At 47.7% G+C, this 24,242-nt stretch overlaps 1 protein-coding gene across 7 annotated transcripts in view; it reads left to right on the plus strand.

Moving 5' to 3' along the window:
- The first annotated feature begins 10,104 nt into the window (after positions 1-10,104).
- Positions 10,105-24,242, plus strand: part of TMEM63C (transmembrane protein 63C) — a 69,888-nt gene continuing 55,750 nt past the window's right edge. For 5 of the 7 annotated variants that reach the window (XR_003435575.1, XM_027120141.1, XM_027120140.1 and 2 more), the window contains exons 1-2: positions 10,208-10,303; positions 23,299-23,440. The gene's annotated coding sequence lies outside the window, so the exon portion shown is untranslated. Of the gene's footprint in view, positions 10,304-23,298; positions 23,441-24,242 lie in introns of all 7 variants that reach the window. The other 2 variants (XM_027120142.1, XM_027120143.1) reach the window with 2 other exon arrangements.

The following is a 24,242-nucleotide window of genomic DNA, read 5'->3' on the forward strand; positions in this document are numbered from 1 at the left end:
CACGCACCTCAGCCCTGAAGAAAAGAGTCCCAGATGGGACTGAGCCCAGCTTTAAGACATTGAGCAGATACTACGGCTAAGGGCTAAGGAGTTCTGCGATTTGCAGATATTCAACAAAACAGTGGCCAGATTTTATGGGTCCATCCTAAAGACGTTAACTGAGCTTACAGCTATCCATGTCATCAGGACAGTCTCTACTTTTCATCTCCTGGCCCTGGCAAGAGCTCCTGACAAGTTTTTCCACATGAATATGTATCATGAAAAGTAGCCATGTTAATTGTACGGGAAAGTGGGAGGTTATTCTGTAGTGGAATGTGTTGCTGCCACCACCCTTTTTAGAGTTGAGCATTCTTTCAAATAGTCCTCATTGTCAATATGTTCTTGTGGCAAATGGAAGAATGCAGTTAAGTCAGATTTCTTATTACTAAGTAATTTATTTTGAAAATATCTAAGTGTCTTATCCCCATACTCTAACCTTGTGTTCTAGTGGAAAACCTTGGCAAAATCAAATAACCAGTGTGGTGCATCTCTAATATTTTTTACTTGCTTTCTTATTAACAGCAACTAGAAATTTTTTAAACCTCAGAGCAAATTTTCAAACCGTAAACACATTCTCTGTTCACCGGTCCTGGGCCAGCTCTGATCTGGTTCACCGACAGGTTGGCCAGCGTATAATTTGGATAATTCTGTCCTTTGTAGATCTAGATGTTCTGTATATCATGCCTTTAAGGACTGGACTTTTGGCTGTTTCCTAAGGAAAAAATGTAAATAAGTGGTTATTATTTATAGTTTTTAACCCTGTTGTTAGCACCTCATATTATGATGTCATCCTGCTGAAGATTGTAAGAACTGGCCTGGATCTCTAGAGGACAAGACTGCCTTAGTTTGATTCTGTTTCCTAGCTTACAAAAAGTGACTTGTATTCAAAAGAAATTAAAATATCAAAATCTAAAAAAAACCACAGAAAACCCCCCTCTGCTCTGTGAAAGACATGGTCAAGCGAAAAAGAAGATGAGCCACAAACTGGGAAAAAATATTTGCAAATGACGTATCTGATAAAAGATGTTATTCAAAATATATAAAGAATTCTGGGGCTTCCCTGGTGGTGCAGTGGTTAAGAATCCGCCTGCCAATGCAGGGGACACGGGTTCAAGCCCTGGTCCAGGATGATCCCACATGCCTCAGATCAACTAAGCCCACGCGCCACAACTACTGAGCCTGCAGGCCTAGAGCCCGTGCTCTGCAACAAGAGAAACCACAGCAATGAGAAGCCCGCGCACCGCAATGAAGAGTAGACCCACTTGCCGCAACCAGAGAAAGCCTGCACGCAGCAACGAAGACCCAACGCAGCCAAATATATATATATATATATATAAAGAATTTTTAAAACTCAAAAAGAAGAAAATGAGTAACCTCATTAAAAAATGGGCAAAAGGCCTGAACAGACACCTCATCAACGAAGATATATAGTTGGCAATAAGCATATGAAAAAATGCTCCACATTGTAGGCTACTAGGGAATTGCAAATTATGACGGCAATGAGGTACCACAACACACCTATTAGAAATCCAGACACTGACAAAATCAAACGCTGGCAAGGATGTGGAGCAACAGGAGCTCTCATTCATTGCTGGTGGGAATGCAAAATGGTATAGCACATATTGTTACCATATAGTCCAGAAATTGGGCTCCTTAATATTCATCCAAATGAGCTGAAAACTTATGTCCACACAAAAACTTGCACATGGATGGTCAGAGAAGCTTTATTCGTAATTGCCAAAACTTGGAAGTAGCCAAGATGTCCTTCCATAGGTGAATGGATAAATGAGTTAAGGTACATCCAGACAATGGAATATTATTCAGCACAAAAAGAAATGAGCTATCATGCCATGAAAAGACATGTGGGAAACTTAAATGCATATTACTAAGTGAAAGAAACATCTGAAAAGGCTACCTACTGTATTATTCCAACTATACGACATTCTGGAAAAGGCAAAATTATGGACACAGTAAAAGAATCAGTGGTGGAGGGGAGAGAGAGATGAATAGGAAGAACAGAGAGGATTTTTAGGCCAGTAAAACTACTCTGATGATATTAAAATTGTGGATATATGTCCGTATACATTTGTCAAAACCCTTGGGATGTACAACACCAGGAGGGAACCCTAACATAAACTATGGATTTTGTGTGATTCTGATATGTCAGTGGCGGTTCATTTTGATAGCAGGGAGGCTGAGCATATGTGGGACCATGGGGAAATCTCTGCCTAATTTTGCTAAATTCTTGAACCTAAAACTGCTCTAAAACATAAAGTGTATTTAAAAAATACCGTAAAGCTTTCTTACTGGGATTCAGCTGCTTTTTCCCTTGATTAAGCATTCCCCGAGTGCTGCAAGCCTTCCGTTAGTTTCCAGAGTTCCAAACAAGTTGACTCTGATAGTTTTTTTTGCCAGTTTATTCATTATTTTTGAGGACGGACAGACTTTTGGAGTTACCTCCCCTGCCATTGTCACTGATGTACCTCCGTATAAATTTTAGAGTTAAATGTAAATTGCAAAAAACTTCAAACTTTTAGAAGGTAGTACAGATGAATGTCTTTAAGTCCTCAGGGCCAGGAAATATTTCTTAAATATGATATAAAGAGATAGATAAATTTTGCTAAATTAAAATTTGAAACTCTTGTTAATCTGAGAACACCACAGACTGAAAAGGCAAACCCCCAAGCGGGAGCAGATAATTGTAAGGATATTTTTAATGTCTTTCAAATCAATCAGAAAGACAACAATTTTTAAAAACTGGGTGAAAGGCTTGAACAGGTACCTCCAAAAAAAATTCCAAATGGCCAACAAATACTTGATCATGTACGTCACCTCATTCATAATTCATGAAATGCATATTAAAACCACAAGGAGACACTACTAAAACCCCACCAGGATGGTAACAAAGACCATCAATGTCAAATATTGAAAAGGATGTGGAGCATCGGGAATTCTCACCCACTGCTGGTGGAGGTACAAATTGATACAACTCTACCTTGGGAAGCATTTTAGCGTTAATTAGTAGAGCTGACGATACACACCCCCAATGTGGATGGTCGTCCCCACAACTTTACTCGTGGTCTACAGAAACTCGAGCACACGTGCAGCAGGCATAGTGGCATTGTTTTAGAAAACACGCTGATGCACAAAAAGTTGTTCGTAACCCCAATGTCCACCAACCAGGATAAATTAATTACGGCAGAGTCAAGCAATGGAGTGCCATACAGCAATAACAATGAATAAACTACAACTGCATGCCACAACTTGAATGAATCTTTTTTTTCTTTTTTGCGGTACGCGGGCCTCTCACTGCTGTGGCCTCTCCGGTTGCGGAGCACAGGCTCCGGACGCGCAGGCTCAGCGGCCATGGCTCACGGTCCCAGCCACTCCGCGGCACGCGGGATCCTCCTAGACCGGGGCACGAACCCGCGTCCCCTTCATCGGCAGGCGGACTCTCAACCACTGCGCCACCAGGGAAGCCCCCATTGAATGAATCTTTAACATATAACATTGAGTAAAAGAAGCCCTACGTGAAGTATATACAGACTCGGATTCCATTAATATCCACTTAAAAAAAGAGACCCAACCGAACTCTATTAAGGATGAATAATCAGGTGGTAAAGTATAAAGAAAAGGAAGTAAAGGTTACCATTAGGGTCAAGAGAGGGCTATCTGTGGGTGGGGGGGCAGGTGGAGAAGAGAGGGGTGCGACTGGGTAGCAACACAGGAAAATGTCTGGTATAATGTTCTATTTCTTGACCTAGGCAGTGGTTACGTAGTGTTTGCTTTAGGATTATTCATTATAGCTCTCATTTCTGTTTTATATACACCTCTCTTAGGTCCATTTTTTTTTTTTTTTTTGGCTGCGCTGTGTGGCTTGCGGGATTCTTAGTTCCCTGACTGGGGATTGAATGCGGGCCCTCAGCAGTGAGGGCATGGAGTCCTAACCACTGGACCACCAGGGAATTCCCTGTCTGTGTATTATATTTCACAAGTTAATAAAGGTATAAAATAAAGAATGTGTTCATTACTGGAAACAAATGCCAACTCCCACAGTACAGCAGAGCTACTTTCAAGAGGCTGGCCATGGAGACGGGATCCTCACTTTGTAGCCCAGAAGAAATCCAATAGGGAAACCATATTTCTGCCCTATGAGGATCTGCTTGAGGGGTGAGGGGTGGTCTATAGCCTCAATAAATATCAACATGAGGACCCAAGTATTTATTTTTTATTGAGGTAACATTGGTTTCTAACATTATATGTTTCATGTCTACATTATATTTCTACTTCAGTATATACTACGGCAAACTCACCACTGCTAATTTAGTTTCCAAGTATTCTTTTTTTTTTTTTTTTTTTTCGGTACACGGGCCTCTCACTGTTGTGGCCTCTCCCGTTGCGGAGCACAGGCTCCAGGAGCACAGGCTCCAGACGCGCAGGCTCAGTGGCCATGGCTCACGGGCCCAGCCGCTCCGCGGCATGTGGGATCTTCCCGGACCGGGGCACGAACCCGTGTCCCCTGCATCGGCAGGTGGACTCTCAACCACTGCGCCACCAGGGAAGCCCCCCAAGTATTCTTTAACAACCTAATCCTGCAGGGCATCAGCCAGGCTCAAGACAGAACTGAGGTGAGGTTGTGCAGGCTTCAAACCTCCAGATCTGCCCTGGAAATGTTCAGTCTAGCTCAATTCTGGATGGGGAAACCCTCCCTCTCCAATGTGTCTCCAGAGTTCCAGCACACGGTGGCGCTTCCCTTGTGGTGACATCTGCATCCACCTCTGACCTGGCCCCACGAGAAGTTTCCAATATTGATAATTCGTAGTGACTTGGAGGTAGATGACAGTGACCTCCCACTAGTCATGAATTTCCCCTCTTCCGGGACAGAAGTAAAAGAAGCTGCGGCTAGCTGAGAGCCTCTACCTGGTGGGGCCTTGGTGAGTGGGGACCCAGCCTGAGGCCACGGGTGAGGGAGGGCAGGGAGGCCAGGGCTGTCCCAGCGGAGGGGAGGCTTAGGTTCTCTGCCCTGAGGACCATGTGGTTAGAGGGCCCTGACTTCTCCACTCTGGCCCCACCAGACTGGGGAGTGCCAGCTTCCAGTGAGGGGTCAGTGCTGTGTGTCTCTCAAAACCCACAACCCCATGTTTCATTAGATAGAGGACACTGAAAAAATAGTATTCAATCCCAGTACATTGCTTGCCTTCTTTCTGAACAGGTAATCAAATTTCCTTCTGTTTGGAAAGGCAGATTAGAGTGTGTGACAGAAGCCTGAGCTCCCAAAATAGACCCACCTTCTTGGAGAGTTTTGATTGGCCTCCTGGGGATAGGGGATACCCTAGAGTACCTGGATTGTCACAAAGTGTGAATAGTGATGTGGTTCTGCCTTGAAAAAGACTGTCCCTGTCAGTGGCACACGTTTATTTCTAGATCCTATAGCAAGATCTGCAGACTCTCAGGCCCTCCAGACCTGCCGCCCCCTTTCTTACCCCCTACTTAGCTAGGGGACTAGCACTGGGCTTTAGGATGAGATACTAGTGTATCTCTCTTGCCTCGAAGCCATCGAAATGATGTGAAACAAGCAGTGGGCACACCTAGCTGACCCTTTCCTGGACCTCCCGCTTTTTTCCCTCTTATTTTGAATTTTCCTGAACATCTCCCCTGGACAGTGAAGAAAGGCCATGCACCGTTGTGTAGCCTGTGTACAGTTGTGTTTGTTTTTGGAATTACAACCAGTTCTGCAATGAAAATCCTGTGCATCTTGGTCTTGTGAGCTCAGGGGAGTGTTTCTGATGAAATGATTTCTAGACAACAGGGGTAGGGTCACCACGGGCTCGTAACACTCTTGGCTGTGAGGGCTGTGGCCCTGCAGCTCTCCACCAGGGTGTTTTGGGACCTCAGGCAATTTCACTGCTCAATATTCCACATCAGCTGGTGGGACCCTACTAAGCTCTGGCATCTAAGGTAACACAGATTTCACCCCCTTAGTTATTAAAAAATATTTATTTGAGTTAGCACTGTGCTAGACACTAGGAATAAAAAGAAAAAGGAGATACAATCTGATCTTAAAAGGATGTATAATCTAGTGGGAGAAGGTATATATCAATGAGTCAAAATCTCTACTTTCTGACCCATCAGGAAAGGTATTATTTTGAATGGATGCTGAAGGTTTCTACCCTTAAGCATACAAGTTTTATGTTAACCATTTTCAGACACACTAGACATATCATATAATTGCTTTCCTTTTAAAATAAAATATTCCATCAGAATTAACCTTCTCTTAATGATTCAAGATTGTTATTCTGAGCATTTCCAACATTACCTTGTAATACAATGGCGCCCCCAAGGCTTCTTGGCCCTGAACTAAATGACCCCAAACTCTGAGTTTGTTTTATATCCTCTTGTTTATATAAGTTGTTCTATATCCTCTTGCTCTAGGCTTTTGCTAATTTCACTGTGCTTGCTTTTTGTAAGTTCTTTCTCCTTCCAATATGCTCTTTTCCGTCTACTGTGGGCTTGAAAATCAGGAAACTAGATTTATCAGGCTATGGGTTCAGCTGCTGTCATAGACCAAGGTGTCAATAGTTCAGGGCTCTTCTTCTCCAGGTCATCATGAGACTCAGGTCTTGTAGATTGGCCAAAGTCAGGTCCTTGTCAGCATCATCAAAGTTGTCCCCGCCTCCACCCCCCTGTCCATGGTCCAGTCTGCACAAGGGGAAAGAGGAACTGGAGAGCAGGCAGCTTCCTTTTAAGAATGTGGCCCAGAAATGAAACAGATCACTTCCACTCCCATCCCATTGGTTATAACTTAGTCCTATTGCTGCACTTGCCTGCAAGGGAGGCTGGGATATGTAGTCTCTAGTAGGGTAGCCATGTAGCCAAGTTTTAACCTTGGAAGCTCTACTGCTAAAAGAGGGGAAAAAAGGACATAAGCGGATACTTAGTGGTCTCTGCCACACTGGATCTGTTTAAACCGTGCGTAGAATAAACGCAGGTGGGCTGTCATTGAAGACACAAGGTGCTCTCCTACAGAAAAAGCGTCTGATTTTGACAGCAGTTCCTTCCGTTTGGATTGCTCAGAGGACTTTTGTGTCTTTGTTGTTGTCCTGGATTACGATCCCGGACAAGACACTGGAGGTTAAGAAAGCAGTCACGAAGACAACACTCGTCATCTTTCAGAGATCTCCCACCTTAATCACATGAGTGAGAACATGAAAGATGTTCTCAGCACCCACAGGCCAGAAGCACCTTTTCTTTGAAAGCCTCTCAAGGCCACAGCTATTCTCAAAAGCCTCAGCTATTCATTCCCACACACCTTCACGTCTCGACAAAGCACCTTCTACCAGCCTGACACTCGTCTAGGTCATTGATGTTCAGTTGGTTAGGGCCATCTCTCTGATTGTCCCACCATGCAGCCCACCTGGTATTCCCATGGATTCCCCCCCCCTTTTCTGTATCTCCCTTTATTGTACATCCTTGATGCCTATCAGGTCTCGCCTCCAGGAACTGGAGTGGGTTGGGTGTTGGCTCAAAAACTTTATCCTGTGGCTGCTGTTCAAAAACTTTCCATGGCTCCCTTTGCCTGCTGAGCAAAGTCTAAACTCCTGAGCCCCGCGTGTGAGGCCTTTCAGGACCTGCTTTCAGCCTCCCATTCTGGCCTCAGCTCCCAGCAGAGGGCATGTTCAGGGATCGGGCTCATCCAGGGAGGCTGGTTCATAGGTTCTGTGTGGATGGCACCTGGCCAAAGGGGGCTGGAGAGCTGCTGATGCCAGCTCTGGGTCTGAGCTAGAATACCCACTACCCAGTCTTCTCACAGGACACTCAGTCAAGGATGCCTAGAAATTTCAGCGCTAGGGTCTCCCCTCCATTCTATCTAAGGTCCTTCCTGGAAGGGAGAGATCAATATTGATCAGTCTCTGTTTGTGAAAAACTGACCCAAGTAACTTACATGCATTTTATATTCACAGTGACTCTATGAGGTAGGTACTACTGTTGGACTCCTTTTATTTCCATCTCCGTTTTATAGATGTGAAAATTAATTTCAGAGTGGCTAAGTAACTAGTGCAAAGTCACCCAGCTAGTAAGAGGCAGAGCCCAGATTTTTTTTTTTTTTTTTTGCGGTATGCGGGCCTCTCACTGTTGTGGCCTCTCCCGTTGCGGAGCACACGCTCCGAACGCGCAGGCTCAGCGGCCACGGCTCATGGGCCCAGCCGCTCCACAGCATGTGGGATCTTCCCGGACCGGGGCACGAACCCGTGTCCCCTGCATTGGCAGGCGGACTCTCAACCACTCTGCCACCAGGGAAGCCCAGAGCCCAGACTTGAACCAAGTTTCAACTGGATCCAAAGACCATGTTCTTTCCACTTAACACAGGGTCTTTCTAAAGGAACGGCTATTACCCTCATACATAAGACGCTTAATCCTCCCACCCTGGAGTCAGACACTAGTTCTGTAGTGAGGAAGCAGAGAGGAGGACAAGCTGCTTTTGTCCAGGTTTTACTCTCTCCCACCAGTACCATAACAACGACAGCAAAAACAACAATATTTATTGAGCATCTACTTTGTATACAATATCTCATTTAATCCTCACAACTACCCTTTAAGGTTGTTATTATTATTCCCGCCATTTTGCATATGCAAAGAATGAAGCTCAGAGAGGTTAAGTCCCATATTTAGATGGCCCAGCTGGGCCTGGAATCTGGGCAGCTAGAGTTCTTAAACATGACTTTTGTACTTACCTGGGTTATATTTGTTCCCACCAGACTCTATCCTAGAAGAGAGGAATAGAAATGTTAGGGCCAGAGGGGCCTTAAACCCCAACGAGCCCAGCCCTCTCAGTATTACAGATGAGAGGGAAAAAGAAAGAAAGACAGATCCAGCAAGTTATCCAAGATTGCAAAGCACACTAGCAGCTGAGCCCAGGCTAGAACCCAGACCCTTGATACGCTGTTGCCATTGCATGATAGACAACCAAAAGCCTTCCTAGTCCTTGAACGAATGAATAAACGAATGGGTGAGGGAGCGAAGAAATGGACGGATCTCAGCAGAATGCCTAGTGGCTCACTTTGGGTTTTCATGGCACTGCTGGGTCAGAAGAACCAGGGGGTGAGGGGGCGGGGGCAGGTGCAGGGGAGGGAGAGAGATGACCAGGGTGCGCCAGCCTGGAGGGAGCGCGGTGCTGCTGCTTATGGGGAGCCAACCCCTGAAAGCCTAGCTACCCTTTGACCCTCCTGTCAGTGTCTCACGACCTTAGACTCACACTGATTACTCTGTGGCCTTCTTAGCACATTGCTAACAGCTCTGTCAATATCTTACCATTATATAACTGTTAAAAGAGAGTCACTTTCAAAGGTTGGTCAGCAACCTGCCTCTCTCGTAAAGTCTATTAAATAAACATGCTTAGGCCCCTTCCTGGGAGAGAGGAGAGTGGCTGTTTACTACTGTCCCTTAGTTTGTATACTGATCTTTGGGGGTTCGAACACTGGCACCCGCCCCCAGAGTCAAAACTAGTGTCTCCAGCAGAGTAGCCAGGACTTTGAAGAAACTGGAGACCTACAGGACTGTGGCCCATGGCAAACTGGAAATGACCCAGCCCACCCTCTTGGGCCTCCTGGACAGGGCTGTGGTCAATTTGTAGATGTTCCCTTTGCTGGGGAAGAAGGAACCAATCACTGGGCCGGTGCCAGGAGCTGGTCCCTGGGCGGGGCTAAGCGCTGTTACCTTTGTGCGGTTGTCTTTTCTCGCTTTGGCTGGCGGGGTTGGGTGGGTTGAAAGGGGCACTAGCCTCAAAGGAGAGCTTGAAGTGGGGGTGAAGGCTGTAGGGTGGGCAGAGAGCAGCAGGACGCCTGCCAGGGCCCAAAGCTTCGGAGGGTGCTGGAGTGTCTACAGCAAGGGACTGCCAGCCTTGTATATTTGCGATGGTAATTTGCTGATGGTTCCTGGTAGCTACAAAGTCTCTAAGGCGGAGCCTGGGCCTTTGCATATGAAAATCCAGCCTGGGTTCCCTCGCGGGTCAAGCAGCATTGGGGCGGGGCCAAGGTTGGCTTCTGCCTGGGAGGGGCCGGGATGCCGCTCCCATGGTGATGCAGCGGGGAATTTGCTGACAGTCCCTTGCCAGGTGGGGCTGGCTTCACTAGGCCCGCGAGGAGGACGACCGGCTGGCAGTCTCCTCCCAGGTAGGGAGCGTGTTGCCCGTCACCGCATCCCGGCGGCCTGCGTACCTTTCCTGGCGCTGGGGCCGTGGCGCCGAGGCGCCGAGGGCGCAGACGTGGTGAGCAAGCGGGTGGTATCAGCTGGAACTGGTCTTCCCGGCTGGAAGAAGGGGCGCACAATCCGGGTCCTGGACAGGGGAGGGGGTGGGGCAGGACTGCTTGCTCTACGCTTTCCGGGACCTCGGACTGGGAGGGATGGGGGCGGGGGAGACTGCGCCACACTCCGTGGCCTCGCCGGCTCTCCCCCAGCGTGGACCCAGGGCAGGGTGGAAGGAGCCGCCTACCAGGAAGGGCCGTGGCTTGGTCGACCGTATTCATTGGGTCGGGGGGGGGGGGGGGGGGGGGGGGGGGGGGGGGGGGGGGGTCGGTCTCATTCTGTGCTGAGTGGGCGGGACTTCTGGGCTCTCAGGGACAAAATACGGCACCTTTTCTCATATGCTTTCACAGAAAGGTTCTTGCGTTCATCCTCACCTTGGCCTCGAGAGAGAAACTTTGGATCTGTATGATGGACCTGGGGAAACTGAGGCCCAGGGGTGCTGTGGCTTCACCAAGGTCACTCAGCAGGTCCTGCAGAGCTGGCCTCCCAGGCACTGCCTTGCCCTGACGCTCTCTGGAGGGCCAGGAGCTGAGCTTACTCTGAAGGCCTCCGTTCCAATCTGGGGTGGACACCCCCCGCCCCCAGTGCCCCCTTTCCTCATTCCTGAGAATGGAGGGAGATATAACTTCTGTGGAGGCTCCAGAGTGTCATGGCTGTGAACACTGCAGGGATCAGAATTGTATGAGGACAGGGAAAAACTACTCATGAAAAACAGTCATCTAAGTAGAGGAGCTACGGGCCCCTGTTCTGCTTGTGGACTCAGGGAGAGAATGAGAGTTGGCTTCCAGGGGAGGAAGGCCGGAAGGGGCAGCCCAGTTCTGGGCTTCAGTCTCGTGTACCAGCCTTGATGAAAGCCAATTGGAAGTTCCCAGGCTGCTGTGGGAGGGACGGGGGACAGGCAGATGGACTTTCTCCATTAACAGCCCTCCTCTCCCTGGAGAAGAGCTGGGGGAACTGAGTCCACCTTCTCTCAGCGTCAACCCCACCACCACCCCGTGGATCTCAACCTTGCTCCCTCCCCAACTCCTGTCCCCGGGAGAAATGGACTGCATAGGATCTGTTGCCCTTGGAGGTGAACTTTTCCTGAATTCACCTTGTGAATTCACCCTCCTTCTCCCTGGTGCAGATACTTTTCTCTGGGGGGAAACTGAGGCGGGCAGAGAGCTGTATTTTATTTTAGAGCTGGAGCAAGGCAGTGTCACTGTACAGGTGAGGAAGCTGAGTCACCGAGGGTGTAGCGAGTTGCTCCAGGGCTCTTACCTGCACCCAGGTCTGCTGACACCCCCGGCCCATCGCAGGGCAGACTAGATGAGGCCCCTTCCTCTCTCCTCCTCTCCACCTTCAGCCCCTGCCCCGGTGAGGTGAGGCTGTGAGTGCCTCCTGATGGGAGGGGGGTGTCAGTGGTAGGGGACAGCTCCAGCATCTTCTCCTCCATTGAGATGTGTTTTCAGATTTCTTAGGAAAGAAGCAACTTGAAGAGGGGAGCCAAAGTCTCTTGGTTACCTTCCCATCGTGCACCCAGAGTGGACACACAAATTCTGTGGGCCTCTCAGAGCCAAGAGCAGCTGTTTCTCCTGCCCTGGTGCCAGCAGCTGTGATCACAGCCACTGAGGGGGCCCACGGGCAGAGGGACTTCAGTTATCCCTCTGACAGCATCACAGGATGGGAAGTCCGTGATTCTGAGCAAAACAGTTACCATGTGCCTGGTGCATGAGTTGATGCTTTTCAGACACACCCTCCGAGCACAGAGCCCCTGAAAGCTGGCCCCTGGTGATTCCATCGCATGCCCTGGGCTACATGATGACCCCGAGTAATCACTGGGGTGGCCTGTGGGAGGGGATGGGGTTCCCAGATCACAGCTAGCTGCCCGTGGAGTGACAGTACAATGCCAGAGAGAGGAGTACCCACCGTGTGTCTGGCTCCTCTGCCCCCCCAAGGGTCCCTTCTAGCCCTTCTCCAGGAGGAAGGCCACTGCCCCATGACCCAGGGAAGCTGGTGGTGATCCCTCCTGGTTGGCAGAAGCAGAGGCAGGCCTTGGAGAGGCCCTCAGGTAGTGGGAGGACAACCACTTACGGAACATAGTACCTGCTTCTGGACCAGAGCCCCTAGTAGCTGGCACTCTGCCCTCCAAGTTTCCCTACCTGAAAACATGAAAACACATTCCCCTGTTGGGTGGGAGGGCTTTGGACACATGTCAAGTGTTTATTGCAGATGGGAAATGTTATTCCTGGAGACTCTGGTCTAGATTGAAGCCATCTGTTTCCGGCCTCGATGGGGGAAATGTGGCCAATCCCTCTGCGGAGGCTGCCCTCTCCCCGCCATGGCCAGTCTAGAGCACCCTTCTAGGTTTGGCAGGCAGGCCATCCTTCCCCAGCCCAGTTCATGTTGTGTTTTGGCCCTTGAGGACTTCCCTTCCCCCTCCTCAACCACCTGTGACATTTAACATGATTTCCACACCGTAAGCACAGCAGACCTGCCTGCAGGCCTGGATCCTCCCCACTGACTCTCGAATCCCGTGGACTCTCCACTCTGGTTCTTCCTGGGAAGGAGCTGGTGAAAGAACTGTAGAGATAATGGGCGTGAAGTGCTGGGAGCTCTTTGCACAGAGTGTCCAGGGTGCAGGGCGGCTGCAGAGCATTCGGGCCATGGGCAGTCTCACCCTGGGAAGGCTGTAATGGAAGCGCTTAGGGAAGCACTCAGCTTCAGGTGAGACCAGCAGCTTTTAGTGCACTGTTTTGCCTGACGTGGGGCCCGGCATTCCCTCCTCTTCCCTCTCCGGGAGAGCAGTGGTTTTTGCAGCTCACTCACAGGTCAGCATGGGTGGTGTACAGCGGGCCCCTCGTTCTTGCCCACGAGGTGGCTGGTGCAACTTGTGCAAAACAGGGTAATGGGGGAGTTGAGAACATGACACGGGCAGCTCATGAGCTATGATGTGTCCTTGTTCTAGATCTGTCTGGATTGCTCTGGACCAACCAAGCGTGGCCCTTTAGAAGAGCACCAGTGGCCAGAACTTTCTGTCCTGTGTTTCTAGGGCAGGGTAGGTACCCAAGCTGCCACGGTCCTTCCCAGCGTGCCTGGGGCTGGTACTGGAACCCGCAGAGGCAGGGGGAGGGGGTATCCCACTGTCACCTCCTCGTGATTAGTAATGCTCCAGAAAGAACCTGAAGCCTGGGCCCAATTAGAAAACCAGGATCCAAGTGTCCTGGGCCCCCTCCTTCTGCTTTTCTCACTTTCCACTCTGCTGTTTCGCACGAGCACCCGGGAGGCAGGCTCTGAAGAGCTGAGCTGGGGTGGCTGAGGTACGGCACAGCCCTGTGCCACCTGCAGACCCTTGGTGATGCCAGGTCGGGGCCTCTGGCAGCCTCAGAGGATCAGAGGCAGAGAGGTCAGGCCAGCTTCCAGCCAGAAGCCAAGCCTGCCCTCCCCATGACTGAGTGACCTCGCCAAGGAAGGTGACCCCGGAGACAGGAGCCTTCTCCTCCCTCTGGCTGAGTCTTCTCAGAATTGTGCCCAGCCAGCGGGACACTGGCCCCAGGCCACGGGGTCCTGGAAGAAGAGCAAGGCGTCCTGAGATCTGTGGAGACACCGATGAGCAAGGTGGACCTCTGGCCAGTTGGCCAAGGATACGGCTGTCTGTTAGGTTTCTGATGTGGAGGCCAGCCATGCTTGATGGAGGGCTTGGGAGCGTGGAGGCCGGCACACCAGACGCACTGCCTGGGGGCACTTGGGAGCTGAGTTTCCACCTGCTTCATTAACTGCTCGCTTCACCTCTGTGAGTCTTCCATTCACAACATGGCAGAATAACCCCCACTGCAATGGGCCATTCGGAGGATGAGTGGGAGGAAGCAGAAAGGTGTCTGGCATGTGATTGGTGACTGGGAGCCCCCTTCTTCCCAGTTGCTCACCCTTTTACCTGCCGAGTGGCCAGCTGTCCTGGGGTCTCTGGGTTGGCTGGCCATGCTTTGGTGGCAGTAGCTGACCAACGGTGTTGGTGGCCCTATAGGCACTGTTGGAGCTGAGCTGTTCCCTTAAAAAGAGCTTCAGATCCCTGAGGACCTGGTAGCGGGGGACATCTCAGAGCCAGAGCGGGGCATCCTTCAGTACAGCAAACAGGTTGGTACCAGGTCAGGGATCCCTCCTGGGCCAGGACCTAGTGTGCCCAGGCCTGCGAATTAGGCCAGACTTTGGGAAGACTTCCTCAGGCACCGGAAGAGCAAGAGCCTGAACAGTGTCCCTGGCCTGAGATCCTGGTGCCACTCAGCGACCTCACATTCCTTGTCATTACTTTTTAGTCCTCTGCACGCCCAGGAGAGGGACAGAGCAGGTGTGAGTAGCCCACTCGATAGAAGAGAAAGCTGGGGCTCAGAGGGGTCGTAATAGCCACAGCCACACCCACGCACAACAGTGGTGGAGCCTAAACTGGCCCAAGGCTGGTCCGTCTCCAGGGGAGGGTTCCTCCTCCCTGGAGCGCAGCTGACACATCCTCAGCTCGCCTGCCCTTGCCGCTGCTGGTGGTTTTGCTGAAGTTGCTTAAGATGAAGTGAAGGTCATGCGTTTTCCCCTTCCCCTCCACTCTGGGCAGGGTGCCCAGAGCTGGATTCTGCTGAAGGGCAACAGGGAAAATGGAAGGATAGGATTCCCACCCCACCCCACCCCACCCCACCCCACCCATGCCCTGGGACACACTGAAGGCGTATTCAGGATGCCTGAGCCCAGGCAGAGGGAAGAGATGCTCCGCACTTCACAGACGGACTCCTCGGAGCCCTGGTCCAGGCACCTGCGCGGAGCAGGGGGCGTGGAGGGGACAGGAAGCGATGTGCAAGCCCCTGGCCTGGGTTCCCAGAGCTGCCAAGTGGGGGAGCAGGTAGAGCTCCCTCCCTCCTGTGGGTCTGGGGAGGAAACCCAGGCCCCACAGCCCTGATTTTTTCCGGAGACAGAGGAGGAAAAGAGGTTGGGAGGAGCGGGCTCTCTGACATAGGCCTTATTCCAGGGGCCGAGAGCAGCTACCTGCCTGCCTGTCGGATGAATCATCTTGGAGCCCAGCTCTGACCTGGTCCCTTCTTACTGGCTCCCCAGAGCCCGCCACTGAACGGTCATCTTGGATTAAGCCCCAAATACCTTTTCCAGTCTGTCCTCCTGCTTCCTTCACCCTTCCCTCGCACCCTGCTCCAGCTCAGAGGCTCTTCCTGCATGGGGACAGGGGAGGTATCAGATCACCTTGAAGTTTTTACAAAACACACACACCCCACCCCCAGCTCGGCTAAGAACCATTACTCTGGCAAAGCAAATGTACCCTCGATTGTCCCACCCACTCCCCCCACCATCCCAGTCCTTGCCCTTATCCCCATCCTCATCTGTTCAGGGTCTCCCTGGTCTTCAGACCCCAATTTGAATGCCTTCTCCTCCATGAAGCCTTCCCTGGATCCCAGCCACAGGAGGTCTCGTAGCCTTTAATGTGCTTGTCCCATTTGAGTCTGTCTCTTCTGCTAGACGGTGAGCTCATCCTTTCATTTATCGTGTTCATTGAGTGCCAGTCACATACATGCCCTCCAGTAATTCATGGGGAAGGGGCAGGTAGGCACGTCACCAGATAATGACGACAGCTTCAGAGATGCTCCAATAATGGCAGTACAAACACCGGGGGACATTTGGGCAATGGCAATTAAAGGTGAAAATGTACATACTTTATGACCAACAGTTTCACATCTGGCTGTATAATTATCCAGAGAAACTCACACGTGCATAAGGAGACGGTTCCATGGCTATCTAGGGCAGCAGTGTTCGAAACAGAAAAAAAGAGGTCTCGACCTCAATATCTACAATAATGAAGTGGACAAGTAAAAATGTGATGTTACAACAGCAGTTAAAATATAAATAATTGGAGAATTTTATGTTTTATAAATTATACCTCAAAAAGTTGATATATACACACACACACATATCCTTTATTATCATGCATCAATCTCAAAAACAATATTGCAGAAAAAGGAAATTGCAGAATAGTACCATTAGTGAAAATTTAATTTTAATAAAAATCACAAAACAATGTCTATGATTTATGGACACAAACATGTTGCAGTGCTGTAATACCTACCAAGTTCATGCTTCTGCTGGTCTTTGGAGAAGCAGAGAGAGGGCACTGAGACTGAAAGGGGAAACGAAAGGACTTCTAATTTGTAACACTTCTTTTAACAAGGAAGATCGGAAGCAAAAATGACAGAATGTTAACATTTGGGTTTTTTTTTAACTTTTTTTTGTTGAAGTAGAGTTGATTTACAGTGTTGTGCCGATCTCTACTGTACAGCAAAGTGACTCAGCTATACACACATAGACATGATTTTTTTAATATTCTTTTCCATTACGGTTTATCACAAGATATTGAATACAGTTCCCTGAGCTATACAGTAGGACCTTGCTGTTTATCCATCCTGTATATACCAGCTGGCATCTGCTAATCCCACACTCCCAGTCCTCCCCTCCCCCACCCCCTCCCCGTTGGCAACCACCAGCCTGTTCTCTATGTCTGTGAGTCTGTTTCTGTTTTGTAGACAGGTTCATTTGTGCCACATTTTAGATTCCACGTATAAGTGATATCATATGGTATTTGTCTTTCTCCTTCTGACTTACTTCACTTAGTATGATAATCTCTAGTTGCTTCCATGTTGCTGCAGATGGCATTATTTTGTTCTTTTTTATGGCTGAGTACTATTCCATCGTATATATGTGCCACATCTTCTTTATCCATTCATCTGTCGATAGACATTTTGGTTGTTTACATGACTTGGCTATTGTGAATAGTGCTGCTATGAACATAGGGGTGCATGTATCTTTTCGAATTATAGTTTTGTCTGGGTATATGCCCAGGAGTGGGATTGCTGGGTCATATGGCAATTCTATTTTTAGTTTTCTGAGGAACCTCCATACTGTTTTCCATAGTGGCTGCACCAACTTACATTCCCACCAGCAGTGAAGGAGGGTTCCCTTTTCTCCACACCCTCTCCAGTGTTTTGTTTTGGTTTTTTTGCGGTACGTGGGCCTCTCACTGTTGTGGCCTCTCCCGTTGCGGAGCACAGCCTCCGGACGTGCAGGCTCAGCGGCCATGGCTCACAGGCCCAGCCGCTCTGCGGCATGTGGGATCTTCCCGGACTGGGGCACAAACCCGTGTCCCCTGCATTGGCAGGCGGACTCTCAACCACTGTGCCACCAGGGAAGCCCCGAGTGTTTGTTATTTGTAGACTTTTTAATGATGGCCATTTTGACTGGTGTGAGGTGGTACCTCATTGCAGTTTTGATTTGCATTTCTCTAATGATTAGTGATGTTGAGCATCTTTTTCATGTGCTTACTGGCCATCTGTAGGTCTTCTTTGGAGTAATGTCTATTAAGGTCTTCTGCCCATTTTTCAATTGGGTTGTTTGTTTTTTTGTTGTTGAGTTGTATGAGCTGTTTGTATATTTTGGAGATTAAGCCCTTGTCTGTCACATCATTTGCAGTTATTTTCTCCCATTCCATAGGTTGTCTTTTTGTTTTTTTTATGGTTTCCTTCGCTGTGCAAAAGCTTGTAAGTTTGATTAGGTCCACAGAATATTAACATTTGTTAATTTTGTTGGTTTTATACTTTTAACTTTTTTGTGTCTAAAATTTTTCAAAATTAAGAAAAAAATTGAGTAATCTGGGATGTCAGAGGAAAGGTGCTGACGTTTCCCAGGGAAATCAGGAAAGATTCCAAGAGGAGGTGACAGCTGGGTGTTGAAGGAAGGGTGGGAGTTGGTGGGTTTAACTGGGTGGGGGGAGTTGGGGAAAGGAGATGTAGGGTGTTCAAGGCCAGGGAGCAGGTGGGCAGGCTCTTTGCACTTTTCAAATGTTTATCAAGCTGCCCCTCCCCTGCTACTTTCCTCATCCTCACCCCTCATTCTAGCTCCTCTATGTGTGGGCTGTGCACATAGCAAATAGGCTCCTGGAAAAAAAAAATCATGTGTCACTTTATGATTTTTTTAAGTCCAGATAATCTAATGTGAGTTGGGGGAGGAATGAGCCAAACATAACATTGAACGTTAAATTGGAGAAGTAGCCAGTGATACAGAGAAAACAGAAAGAATTCTTTAAGGATCCTGTGCTCGACCACATGCAAGTTGAAAACCATCTGAAACTGAGAGTTTTCTGAGAAAATACAAATCATCAGTTTGACCCCAGAAGAACTAGAAAACCCCAACAGACCAATAATCATGGAAGAAACTGAGTTTTCATAAAACTCCACTCCAAAAACCCCAGGTTTAGATAGCTCTTAATTTCTATCAAAGCTTCAAGGAAGAGATAATTCCAATGTTATTTAAACTGCACCAACTGTGCCAAATCACAGAGAAGGAAAGATTCCAGAGTAGTCTATGAAGCCAGCACAACCCTGACAAAAACAGCACACACACAGAAAAGAGATAAAGTACTACAAAAATCTCCTTTATGAATATTGGTGCAAAATTCATAAATTACTAGAAACAGATAGACTCACACAACATTATGTTTAAAAAATGAATATACCACAAGCAAGTGGGGTTATATTCCAGAGATATAGATTCAATATTAGGAGAACTATTAATATCATTGAACAAACTAACAGTTCAAAAGAGATGAAAAATCATATAAGCAGCTCCAAAAATGCTAAAAATACTTAAAAGGCATTTGATAAAGTTCAACATATGTCCCTGATTTTAACTCTTACTTAATAGGAATAGATGGGTATTGCTTAACATTTTATGTGTTTGTGTATGTATGTGTATATGGGTGTACAAAGACATACCTACAAGGAACAAGTGACCACCATTACCTTCATTCTTTAACACTTCCCTAGAAGTACAAGCCAATACAAAGTTTGAAAATGCGAGTTATAAAAGGAGGCCAGTTTATCAATTTAAATTGTAGATGATGAGATTGGCCATCTGGAGAAAAAAGAAGATAGTCCACTGAAAGACTATTAGAAATAATAATGGAATATACTAAGATGACTGCTAATAAGTATTAAGAACAAAAATGTATCGTTTTCCTGTATATAAACTTTAGCCTCTTTTAAAATATAATGGGGCTTCCCTGGTGGCGCAGTGGTTGGGAGTCCGCCTGCTGATGCAGGGGACACGGGTTCGCTCCCCGGTCCGGGATGATCCCACATGCCGTGGAGCGGCTGGGCCCGTGAGCCATGGCCGCTGAGCCTGCGCGTCCGGAGCCTGTGCTCCGCAACGGAGAGGCCACAGCAGTGAGAGGCCCGCGTACCGCAAAAAAAAAAAAAAAAAAAAAAAAAAAAAAAAAAAATATATATATATATATATAAAATGAAAAAAATATTTTTTATATCAGTAAAAGTGCTAAAAATAACTAGAAGTGAGTCTAACCCGAGGGGGCAGGAACAGCTCTTATTACTGCTGCTCACTCCTGGTTCTCAACACTTACTTAGAACAGGGCTTCACACATAATTATAGATATTTGTCGAGTGATGGAACTGCCTCACAGATCAATGAAACAAAAAAGTATATCTAGACAAAGACCCAAGGACGTTTACTATGTGGTGATGATAATAGTAATCACCAACATATAGTAATTCCCATGTGCCAGGCACTGTTCTGTGGCCCTCACCTGTAGCCTAACATGTGATCTATCGTGGAGAATGTTCTGTGTGCCCTTGAGAAGAAGGTGTATTCTGCTGCTGTTGGGTGGAGTGTTCTATATATGTCCATTGGGTACAGTTGGTCTATAGTGTTGAATATATCCAAGTCCTCTGTTTCCTTATTCATCTTCTGTCTGGTTGTTCTACCTATGATTGAAAGAGGTTTATTGAAATCTCCCACTATTATTGTGTTTCTAGTCCTCCCTTCCATTCTGTCAATGCTTTCTTCATATATTTGGGTGCTCTGCTGTTAGGTGCATATATATTTATAATTGTTATTTCTTCCTGGGGAATTGACTTTTTATCATTATATAATATCCTTCTTTGTCTCTTGTGGCAGCTTTTGACCTAAAGTCTGTTTTATCTGATATAAGTGTGGCCACCCCTGGTCTCTTTTGTTTACCATTTGCATGGAATATCTTCTTCCGTCCTTTCACTTATAGCCTGTGTGTGTCTTTACAGCGAAGGTGAGTCTCATAGTTTCATCTTTCTACATCCTTTTTCTGAAATAAGTCATTGAAGTCTCATAATAACCCTAAGCAGATGGTGCTATTGTTGTCCTCATTTCTTCCCAAAGTTAGAAATATTTATTTATTTAGAATGAGAAATGAAATTATATCAAATAATGTGTCAGAAAGCTGACAAGTACCACACATATCCTAAAATCCATAGAAATAATATAATATTTTTCTTAGTGAACTGCCTGAAAATCCCCACAATACTTTGTTTCCCTATATTTTCCCCTACATAATTCGGTTAACCCCATTTTTAGACAAGGAGACTGAGGCACAGGAAGGTTAGGTAACTTCTCCTGGATCCAATGAAGTTGGCATTTGACTCAGCACTTGACTCTTTGTTATCTATCCTAATACGTAGTTAAACTGAGATTTTGAATGTAGAGGGGTGACGGGCAGAAAATGAATTATCCAAACATGACTTTGAGACAATTAGCCCTTTGGAGAAAGAAATAAAGCTGGCCTACCACACTTGAAACACCAAAATAAATTCTAGAAAGAAAAGATTAAAAAGAAAAAAAATTCCTAATACTAGTGGAAAACATGGGCAAATATTTTTAGGATCCTCTAGTAGGAAATACTTTTTTTTATTATAAATTTATTTTGTTTTATTTATTTATTTTTGGTTGTGTTGGGTCTTCATTGCTGCGCACAGGCTTTCTCTAGTTGTGGCGAGCGGGGGCCACTCTTCATTGTGGTACACGGGCTCCTCACTGCAGTTGCTTCTCTTGTTGCAGAGCACGGGCTCTAGGCATGTGGGCTTCAGTAGTTGTGGCACGCGGGCTCAGTAGTTGTGGCGCACAGTCTTAGTTGCTCTGTGGCATGTGGGATCTTCTTGGACCAGGGGTCGAACCTGTGTCCCTTGCACTGGCAGGCGGATTCTTAACCACTGTGCCATCAGGGAAGCCCCAAGAAATACTTTTGACTACAGAAAAATCTGAAATTTCTATAAACAAAAATGCCATAAATAAAGTTAAAAAAAGAGACAAATGACAATTTGTAACACACGTAAAAGTTAATTGCCTTAATTTAGAAAAACCTCTTAAAAATCAGTAAGATAAATTAGAAAGACCATAGTTCACAGAAAAATAAATGCAAAGGTCAGTCAATCAATAAACATGAAAATAATGCCTGCCCTTTCTGATATTTAAAGAATTACACATTGAAACAAGTTGCCCTTTTCAACTTGCATATTGGCAAAGTTTAAAACTTCGATAATTCACAGTGTTGTCAAGGGTTGGGGGGTGGTAACAGGCACTCTTCACGCGTGGCTGGGCAGCGCAAACTGGTTCATCGTCTTTGGAGGACAATTTGGCAATATCAGAATTTTAGATCCACCTAACTTTTGACTCCTTACGCCTAGGGATTTATCCTACAGCTAACCTCACACTTATGCACAAAGATGTATAACCAAAGCTGTTTACTGCAGCTTTGTTTGTGCAGCAAAAACGTAGAAACAATCTAAACGTCCACCAACAAGGACAGATTCGTGTAAATCATAGTGCGTCCTTCAGTGGAACATTATGAACTGCTACAGGAATGCAGGATCTGCCTCTTGGTTTGCAGAGATGTGTGATGTATACTAACTAAGAGACAAAGATAGAGTACCAGGAATATGGTCCTGGTTGGGTTTAAAATAAAGATGCAGGCATAGATATATATTTGTCAATATTTATGGAAAAATCCTTGAAGAAAACAAACAGGAAAGTTAACAATGTTTATGTTTGGGAGTGGAACAGAGGTCTGGAATAGCAGGGAGACTTTTCATTCTGCATTATTTTGAATGGTTTGATTTGTCCCACCGTAAGTATGTTATTTTCAGAATTCAAAAAGTGAATTTAAGAAAAACTATTTATACAGAGAGAATACTACTTAAAATGCTCCCTGAACTTTCTTTATAAATTTACTTCTCAGTGGGTTCACCTCTCCTTACATTCATAATTTTACACCTGGAAGGGCCCAAGAGGTCATCTCCAATCTGCATTTTGTCCACGAGGAAAATGAGACCCAGAGAGGTTTTCAGGGGCTGCCCAGGGCCCCTGACGAGTCTGCTGCAGAGACTGGGCTCCTATGATGCTGCTTTTAGGGGAGGGACTGATGACCCCCTCATGTGTATGATCAAAGTTTCATCCTTGGACTTGTAGACCCTTTCCCAGCACATAGTGCAGCGGGTCCTAGTTCATTTGCACTCACGTGGGAAACCTGTTAAAATGCATGTTCCCAGGCACCTTCCTGGAGATGGGCTAGGATAGGGCCCTTAAACCTGCAGTTTAGCAAGACCTCCGCCTCAAGATGATCCTGGTCGTACTTGAAGTCACCTGATGGTTATGGGTCCCTCTGATCTCCCCAGCTCAGCCCTGCAGGCAGTGTCTGTGTATCTAACTGAAGCCTCCACCCCACCGAGGGAAAGTGGGAGTGTTCTAGCTCACCAGGGAGAAGTAGCAGAGCGGACCTAGGTGCCGGGACTCCAGTGCAGTGTTCTGTCCATGGTCCCCCTCCCTTTGGGCCCTTGCCCATCTGCGATGAGGGATGGCTTCCTGGCTCAGCCACCCAGGGCTAGGCAGCTGGATGTGGAGGTGGGGGCAGACTGGGGGTCATGGCTGCATCCTGGGTGTCCCTCACCCCATCAGAGCTCCCCTGAGTCAGGCCTTGTGGGAACGTGCTGACAAGCATGTTTGACCTGGGAGGGGCCTGGCCTGCTTGGGCTGGGGGAGGAGCCACAGGGAGGCTCAGGGAGGACTGGAATCCATGCCCGCCTGCCCTGAGAGTGCTTCTTTGTCCCTGTGCCACAGAGCCTTGGAGGACCCATCTTTGTGGTCAGGAATTAAGCAGGGACTCAGCCGGGACGCTTGGAAGCACCTGAGGACTGATTAAGAGGAGGGAGAGCCAGTGACAGGCCATCTCCTGAGTCCCCGACCTCACCTGCTGCTCCAGGTAGGTGCTGTTGCCGTCATCCTGCCCAGCAGGGCAAAGCCCCTACCACCCGCTCCTTCCTCAAGCCCATGGCCCGTGGCTGTCTAGTCCACGCTTGAGCAAAGGCCCTCCCCAGCCCTCCTAAATCCATAGCCTAACAGGAGAGGCCAGGAAGGACACTGTCCCAGGTGACCCTGGCTCCTGAGACCTGGGAAAGGGGCCAAAGACTCTCTGGCTCTGGTTAGGATGCCCCCAGCCCGAGCTGCTAGCTGAGTCCCGAGTGGCTCCTGCCCAGCTGACTCCAGTTTGGGAACGGGCCTAGTCCCAGCCTGACAAGGCTCTTCTGAGAGTTCCCTGCCTCTTGACAATTTTTCCTTGGGAAAAGGTTAAGACAGATGGTATCTTCATAGACTGTTGGAGCTGGAAGGACTCAGTGATATGTTCCAACCTCAATTTCTTTTAACTTCTCAAGCATTACTTATATGAATAGTGTCATTTAAAATGGTGTAGGCGAACATCTCAGAGGAATCAAGCGTAATCTTGTTAAAACAGCACAGGAAGCCCTGGGTCTCAGGGCCCTTCCTGGGTGCAGCGGCCTCCTCCCCACACGGCCTCAGCCACCCTGAGCCCCTGCTCCCTCCCTTTCCTTCCATCTACCTGGTGACTCCCAGAAACTCATCCTTCTTTGCGAAAGGGACGCTGGTGGTGATCAGACCTCCAAAGCTCGAAGGTGTTAAAGCCAGGTTAGCATCAAAATGAGGCTTTCTCTCCTATTTAAGTAAATAAGTGAATACATAAAACCAAGGAAGGATTGGATAGTCAA

The sequence above is a fragment of the Aethalodelphis obliquidens genome, unplaced genomic scaffold (genome assembly GCF_003676395.1).
Source record: "Aethalodelphis obliquidens isolate GAN/ISIS:26980383/991018 unplaced genomic scaffold, ASM367639v1 scaffold21, whole genome shotgun sequence".
Lineage (NCBI taxonomy): Eukaryota > Metazoa > Chordata > Mammalia > Artiodactyla > Delphinidae > Aethalodelphis > Aethalodelphis obliquidens.